Source organism: Neophocaena asiaeorientalis, unplaced genomic scaffold, assembly GCF_003031525.2.
Source record: "Neophocaena asiaeorientalis asiaeorientalis breed wild unplaced genomic scaffold, Neophocaena_asiaeorientalis_V1.1 scaffold57, whole genome shotgun sequence".
Classification (NCBI taxonomy): Eukaryota; Metazoa; Chordata; class Mammalia; order Artiodactyla; family Phocoenidae; genus Neophocaena; species Neophocaena asiaeorientalis.
This window is the reverse complement of record NW_020172731.1, coordinates 2,971,247-2,980,030: the sequence shown is the minus strand read 5'-3', so window position 1 is coordinate 2,980,030 and position 8,784 is coordinate 2,971,247. Positions and strand designations below refer to the sequence as shown.

Below are 8,784 nucleotides of genomic sequence, written 5' to 3'. Positions count from 1 at the left end.
GGTTCCCGACCCAGAGGTCAACTTCAGCAGTTGGCCCCGCCTTCTTGCCGTAATAACCAATCGGAAAGCGGAATCTGAGGCAGGCTAGGGGAGGACGATTCTCAGTGGGCTTGAGAAATCTTACGTCATTATTTCTTAGCCAATCACGTAGCTTCTGCAACTTAGTTTATCTTGAACCGAAGAGTTTGTTGCTGAAAGGAAGAGCTCGCGCGCCAATAGGTTTTCCACGGATGTGTCGGGGAGGAGTGAAACTTTTAAATAGGAGATGCTGCCTGTTAGAACCAGGGAAAACTTTTTGCCAGAAACCCTTTAGGGGTACTCTGCACCGAAACCTCTGGCCCTTGGCTAAATTTACTGGTTTCATTTGTGGATATAACATCACTTTTCTATTTTAGTTCTTGGGGTCGAGTCCTGTTATTGAAAATACTGTTCTAACATGTTTTGTGATACATGCTTTTTTAAATTTTTTTTTGGCGGTACGCGGGCCTCTCACCGTTGTGGCCTCTCCCGTTGCGGAGCAAGGCTCCGGACGCGCGGGCTCAGCGGCCATGGCTCACGGGCCCAGCCGCTCCGCGGCATGTGGGATCTTCCCGGACGGGGGCACGAACCCGCGTCCCCTGCATCAGCAGGCGTACTCTCAACCACTGCGCCACCAGGGGAGCCCCATGCTTATTTTTTAAATGATGCAAGCATCACTTATAGATGACTAGTGCTAATTCTGGGGAAAATAATTACACATATATCTCTGTGCTAGTTGATATATAATTTGTTTAATGAGAATAATTTACAAAAAGAGCAATATACTTTTACTTGGATCTAATTTAAAAAGGGAAATAAATTTAAAACTACCAAAGAATTCTATTTAAATTTTGCTTTGTGTTAAAACCAATTATTATTTTAACATGAATTGGTTCCTACTAATCTGTAAGCTGCTCGAAGTAGGGACTATTTTATTTTTGACCCTCAGTGGCCAGTCAACCTTGCATAGTGGGTACTTACCAAATATCTGCTGAAAAAACTCATCGAGGGCTTCCCTGGTGGCGCAGTGGTTGAGAGTCCGCCTGCCGATGCAGGGGACACAGGTTCGTGCCCCGGTCCGGGAAGATCCCACATGCCGCGGAGCGGCTGGGCCCGTGAGCCATGGCCGCTGAGCCCGCACGTCCGGAGCCTGTGCTCCGCAACGGGAGAGGCCACAACAGTGAGAGGCCCACATACTGCAAGAAAAACAAAAACAAAATAAAAACCATCTAAATCACTAAAAATATAAGCTCATTTCAGGTGATCTAATTTATTGACTCTCATTCCTAATATAATTAGGGCTGGAATATTATTTGGATTTATTGCAATAGTTCTTGAGGGTATTGAAAACCAAACATTCTGTTAATAAAAGGAAGCTATAACTTAAGTATTCCTTTAAGCTATAATGGATGATACAATCTAACTATAAAGTTGCAAGTATATTAAACTGACATTTAGAAATAGATGCCCCAAATGCATTATTTTTTTCATTAAGTCATTAACTTTTGAGCAAAGGCTCAAAGGAAGTGAGGAGTGAATCATGACAGTACTGAGAAAAGAGGATTCTGGCAGAAGAAACAGCTGGTGCAGAGGTCCTGAAATGGAAACACGCCTGGTGGGTTCAAGCACAAGAGAGGAGGCCAGTGTGGTTGAAGGAAGTGATGGATGGGGAGAGTAGTAGGAAATGAGATTAAGAAGGAAAGAAAAGCCAGAATTTATAGGTTCCTAAAGGCAATTTCTAGGATTTTTAGGGCTCTTAACTAATATTCAGAGGAGTAAGAAGCCAATGGAGGGTTCCACACAGAGGGATAGCATGGTGTAACTTAGCTTTTAAAAGAATTACTCTATGTATTAGGCAGTTTAGGCTTACTAGTACCATAGACTGGGTGGCTTTAACAACAGAAATTTATTTTCTCTTACTTCTAAAGGCTGGAAGTCCAAGATGAGGGTGCCAGTGTGGTTGGGTTCTGGTGAGAGCTCTCTTCCTGGCCTGAAGTCGGCTCCCTACTTGCTGTGTCCTCACATGGTGGAGACTGAGTTCTCCCCTGTTGCTTATTATAAGGAGAGAGGCCTATCAGATTAGTGCCCTAACCTTATGACCGTATTTACATAATGTTAACTACCTCTATAAAGGCTCTGTCTCTGACTGTCTCAAAGGTTGTGTCTACATTGGAGGTTAGAGCTTAAACATATTAATTTTAGTGAGACGCAGTTCAGTCCATAACACTCTGGCTGATTTGGAAATAGATTGTGGAGAATCAAATTTGGAAGTAGAGAAACCAATTAGAAGACAATTTGCTGTATTTCAGGCAAAAGCTCATTGTGGCTTCAAGAGACAATAGCAGTGAAGATCGTGAGAGTAATCATAGATCCTGAATTGAATGTAGGTATGAGAAAGTATCCAAGATTTTGGTCCTGAGCAGTGGAATGAGAGGAGAAGGCCAATGGGCAAGAAATGCATTTTTCCTTTAATCTGTCGTCTTTTTTTGGAAGGGGAGAGGGCAGCAGGAGAGTGGGTTAAGATTTGGGAAAGGAAATAGGAGAATCTGTGAAACATGTATTTATCTTGTATATATGTTTATTTAGTTGACATTCTCCTAGAAGAAATGGATATTAAGATCTTCCCTATTAAGGTTGCCACTGATCTTAGATTTAAAGTATTATAGTTAAAAGCCATGACATTCTCCAATGGTCTTTTGAAACCTCTCTACTTGATTCATTCCACAAATATTTATCAAGTGACTGCTACATAGAAACACCTTTCTAGGTACATAGTATACAACAGTGAAATAAAGGCCTTCATAGAGCTTACAAGTTAGTACGTGAAATCTAACCAAATTTGTCAAATATACGTGTTCTATGCTAGATGGTGATAGGAGCCAAGAGGAAAAATAAAGCTGGGAAGAAGACTTTTTTGGGTTTAGGGGTTGTGTAGAGTGATTTCAATAGACTGAGCAGAGAAGACCTCCGTGAGAAAGTGACACTTGAATAACATCTGAAGGAGATGAAAGATAGAGCCATGTGGATATCTGGGGGAAAAACATTCCAACCAGGGCAAAGGTCACAATGTATCTGGAAAGTGGGAGGAACAGCAGGGAGGCCAGTGGGCTAAAGTGGAATAGGACATTACCCTTTTGCCAGCAGTAGTCAATATCCAATTCAGAAACAGGTTCTGATGAGTTAGACAATATTTATACTCACTTTTTATTTTCCTGTTGGGAACCTATCTCACTGTCTCCTGGCTGGGCATGAGTTCTGTTGATGTTTGGATGAGACCATAACCTCCCAGTTGATTGAGGTCCTTATCAGAGCTTATATCTCAAACTGAAGGTATGGGAAGGAAATTGAGACTGGTTCCTATTTACAGATGTGGATGAGAGTAACAGCTAGTCCTTTTGAATTGTTTCCTTCACATATATTTCTTACTGAAGGTATATTTCTTACCTAGTTGCATATATAACACATTTACATAAAACAGAGAACATAATATACAGTATTACTGGGGGAGAGAGTCTGTGTGTGTGTGTGTATGTGTAGGATTTTTGATGGTTGGTTTAGAATCAACAGGAAGAAAGCTAAGTGTCTGCATCATATGCCAGGTACTATATTAAGTACTTTATATGTGTCAGTGCCCATAATCTCACAATCACCCTCCAAAAGGAGTATTATCCTCCCTCGGGGTTTTTTTTGCAAAGTCACAGAGCTCTTTCTCATCAACAAATGAACAATTAAAACAATTTTGAAAAGAAAAGAATGAAGGGGGAGGACCAGTCTATTTGATTTCAAGACTTAATATTTAGCTATAATAATCAGTGGAGGAAAGACAGACTCTTCAACAAACAGTGCTAGAACAATTGAACATCCATAAGCCAAAAATAAAAACAAAAAGAACTTCGACCTATTTCTTACATCTTTTGGAAAAATTAACTCAAAGTGGACCACAGACTTAAATGTAAACATAAAATTATTAGAAAAAAAAAGAGGAAAAATCCTCAGTTTCCAGAGCTAGGCAAAGAGTTTTTAGTGTCGACACCAAAAGCATGATCCATAAAAGGAAAAATTGATAAACTGGCCATCATCAAAATAAACCTTTTGCTCTGCAAAACATACTGTTAAAAGGATGAAAAAGCTACAGAGTGAGAGAAAATAACTGCAAACCATATATCTGACAAACAACCAGTATCTAGAACACATAAAAAGGAACTCTCAAAACTCAACAGTAAACAAAACAATCCAATTAGAAGATAGGTTTTTAAAAAATGACTATCAAAGAGAATATACAGATGGCAAATAAGCAAATGAAACGATGTTCAAGATCATTAACCATAACGGAAATGCAAATTAAAATCAAAATGAGATTTTATTATACTCTTATCAGAATAGCTAAAATAAAATAACAACAAATACTGATGAGAATTAGGAGAAATTAGATCACCCAGTACTTTGCTGGGTGAATGTAAAATGGCACAGCTACTCCAGAAAACAATTTGTCATTTTCTTCAAAAAATTAGCCATACAAAAAAAAAAAAAAAATTAGCCATACAGCTATCACATGACCCACACTCTTAGGGCTTCTATCCCAGAGAAAGGAAAATTTATTTTCAAGCAAAAGCCTATACATAATACAACCTTATTCATTAGAGCCCCAAATTAAAACAAACAAAAAACCAAAACAAAACCCAGGTGCCCTTCAATGGGTGAATGGTTAATCAATCTATGATACATCGATACCATGGAATACTCTCAGCAATAAAAAGGAAAGACCTACTGATACATGTAATACCTGGATGAACCTCCAGAAAATTAGATTGAGTGGAAAAAGCCAACCCTTCCAGAGGAAGCTCGGCGGCCATGGTCGCTGTAAGCAGGCCAGACGCCTGCTGGCTGACGGGCTTTCCCCTAAAGCTGGCGAAGGTGGAGCCGCAGTCCAAGCTGCCGCAGCCTCTGGACCCATGGCGTGACAGGTTCCAGCAGAGAGGGGCATAGCTGCTTTCAGATCTCATTATGCATCAGAAAAATGAAAAAACAGACGAAAATTCTATGGAGGAAAGGAATCCACTTAGTCTTTTCTTAGAAATGGAATACTGGGTTTGGAGGCTTTAAGAAGTTCTACTTTCATCAACAGTTGTGCATTCTGAAAGCCAAGTTGGGACGTCCAGTTACTTGGAGCAGGCATTTGAAGCATTTCCAATGCAGAAAGAAGGCCCTTCAAATCCAGAAAATATTGATCCAGGATGAACCCCTTTTTGCTAAGACAAAGTCCAATATGGCTGTTCAGAATCTTAGTACTTTGTCCTCTAAAGTGAAAAGAAAGGACACTAAACACTTCATTTCCTCCGCAAGTACCTTCCTGAAAGTCCAAGCAGAGAAGTTGCTATCATCAGCAAAGAACTCTGATCTGATCATGAATATTCTGGAGAGAAAAGTCTCTTGAAGGCAGCTGCTGACGTACCAGCAAATAGTGTTTTAAGTCAGGCCAGTGGTCACAGACCTAGGATGGAGTCACAGGCTTCTCATCTTCCTATGAAGCTCAATGCGGAGAGCCAGAGTCCAGGTGAGAGTGGCACAATTGTGGTCACCTTGAGCAACCATAAGAGAAAGAGCTTTTGTTATGGCTGCTACCAAGGGCTGGAGCACCACAGGAATGAGGGACCCCTGATTCCAAAAAAGTTTCAACTTAACAGAGAAGAATAAAAGTATCTCCTCATATGATGTATGAGAAATGATCCATGATTAGATTTCGGTACAGGGTTCTCAGATCCCAGCACTTCAGAACAAAAAGCAAAGCTTGCAAGCTAAAAAAAGCCCAGCAAAGCTGGGTGCAGGTCACTGGGGACCATCAAGAGACCCTTATGGAGAACAGTGCGGGTGGCAGTTGCAGCCCATTCCCTTCCCCAGAACCTGAAGACCCTTCTTGTCGGCATTAACCATACCTTCCAGATATGGACAGCAATGCTGTGGTGAAGGGAAAGAACTCTCATGTGCCTGATGGCCACACTAAAGGAAGCCCTCTCTTGGGCAAGGAGCTTAGCTTAGATGAAGCATTCCCTGACCAACAGAATGGCAGTGCCACAATGCACGTGGGGCGAGTCAGCCTCTTCCTCTCCTAAGTGGGAGTGTACAGAGCTGATTCACGACATCCCCTTAACCAGAATATCATTCTAGTAACATGTTTATCTTGGAAACTGAGAGAGAAGTTATGGCTCTGGGTCAGGAAAATCGGACAAGTACTGTCAATGATGACAGAGTAAAACTGTCAGTGTCTGGGGCAGATCAGTCTGTGAGTAGTGTAGATGGGCCTGTGTCTGAAGACACTGTTCAGAATGAGAGCTCACGCCAGTGGGATGAGGATGGATCTTTCAAGCAGAACATTCTTAGTTCTAAGTTGCTGGGCCACCCTTGCTGTAAAAGTCCACTGGACGCTCCTCTGACATGCAGTGGACTCAAACTAGAAAATCAAGTGGGAGGTGTGGGAAGAACAGCCAAGAAGCCTCTCCAGTGGATGGTGAAGAGCTGCCAGTCTGCCTTTCCGGACTCCTGGATGAGGTTATGAAGAAGTATGTCGGTTTGGTCCTACTCGGCGAAAAAGATGACCTTGAAGATTAAAAGATGTCTTTAACGAAGACCTTTCTAATAGAAAACCATTTACCAATAGGGAAATAAGAAACTATCAGGCCAGACATCAAAAATGCAACTTCCGCATCTTCTGCAATAAGCACATGCTGGATATGGAGGATCTGGCAACCCTGGATGGTCAGAATAGGCTGAATGACCAGGTCATTAATATGTACAGTGAGCTGATAATGGATGCAGTTCCAGACAAAGTTCACTTCTTCAACAGCCTTTTGCATAGACAGCTGGTAACCAAAAGATATAATGGAGTAAAAAGATGGACTAAAAAGGTTTATGGATACAGAAACTGAAAAGTAGAAGTGGTTTGTTACAAGGTCATGTAGACTAGAAGGAGATTCTTCTGGAGCAGGACATTATCTGAATATCAGAAAGGAAAGAAGCCTTGAGAAATAGTTTCTAAGAATCTAGCTTAAAATAGCTCTGTAGGGACTTCTCTGGTGGCACAGTGGTTAAGAATCCGCCTGCCAATTCAGGGGACGCGGGTTCGATCCTAGTCGGGGAAGATCCCACTTGCCGCCAAGCAACTAAGCCTGTGTGCCACAACTACTGAGCCACAACTACTGAGCCCTCATGCCACAACTACTGAAGCCTGTGCTCCTAGAGCCCATGCTCCACAACAAAGACAAGCCATGGCAATGAGAAGCAAGCGCACCACAACAAAGAGTAGCCCTGCTCGCTGCAACTAAAGAAAGCCTGCGCACTGCAACGAAGACACAACACAGCCAAAAATAAAATAAATAATATAAATACATTTTGTAAAAGAGAAAAGAGCCAATCCCAAAAAGTTACATACTGTATGGTCCATTTATGCAACGTTCTTGAGAAGATAAGATGGATAACAGATTAGTGGTTGGCAGAGATTAAGACATCAGTGGAATGAAAAGGAAGTGGATGTAGCTATAAAAGAGCAACATGAAGGATCCTAGTGGTGCTGGAAATGTTCTATATCTCGACTATATCAATGTCAATATCCTGGTAGCATTATTTTATTGTAGTGTTGCAAGACATTACCATGAGAGGAAACAGGGTAAAGGAGGCAGGAGATTTCTTTGTACTATTTCTTTTAATTGCACTCAGACCTGTATCTTAAAATTATATATATAATTTATATATATTGATATAATGTCTGTAACTTATATATAATTTATATATATGAAAACAAATGAAGTAGAGTATTTGGACTTAGAAACTATTGTTCTGTCTTTAGGTTGAATAGGATTCATAGAAACTATTGTTCTGTCTTTAGGTTGAATAGGATTCAGTAGGTATGTATCTATAGCTGTCACATTCCTGGTGGTTCTATATATAGGGATGTTCTTTATATGTGATTTCTAGTGTAATTATGCCTGAGCATTTTGTATTAAAATACAAATTATTTTATTAAATTGCTATCCTTTATTTCTCCTTGTATTATAGTGGGGGGTATCAGTTAGATAGATAGATAGATAGATAGATAGATAGATAGATAGATAGATTAGATATAACTTCCTGGGTATAGTAGGTTATCTATAAATATTATTTCATGATAGTAAAGGGAGGGTTACAATTTATTGTTATAAAAAGGGAGCAGTGGGTCTAATAGGGTTGAGAAACTTTAATGTAGGTAGTCTACATTTAGAGTTAGATACAAGAAAAAAAAATGAAGATAAATGTTGTTTTCCTACAGGTCCAATATGTAACAATTTATATGCATCTACGGAATTATGTTCTTTGTCTTCCCTAAACCATTCTCTTTGCTGATTTGTTTTTTTTTTTTTTTGGTATCATAAAGAATTTCATGAATTTACTTATGTGTTTTTTGTTTGTTTGTTTGTTTTAACGTCTTTATTGGAGTATAATTGCTTTACAATGGTGTGTTAGTTTCTGCTTTATAACAAAGTGAATCAGTTTTACATATACATATATCACCATATCTCTTCCCTCTTGCGTCTCCCTCCCTCCCACCCTCTCTATCCCACCCATCTAGGTGGTCGCAAAGCACCGAGCTGATCTCCCTGTGCTATGCGGCTGCTTCCCACTAGCTATCAGTTTTACATGTGGTAGTGTATATATGTCCATGCCACTCTCTCACTCTTTGCTGATTTGAAAGATCTCATTTGTGATCTAGGCCCAGCTCTGCCACTTTCACTTTCC

At 40.3% G+C, this 8,784-nt stretch overlaps 1 pseudogene; it reads left to right on the top strand.

Annotated features, from left to right (window-relative positions):
- Positions 1-5,008: 5,008 nt before the first annotated feature.
- On the top strand, positions 5,009-6,941 carry LOC112396586 (sentrin-specific protease 5 pseudogene; annotated as a pseudogene).
- Positions 6,942-8,784: the final 1,843 nt, after the last annotated feature.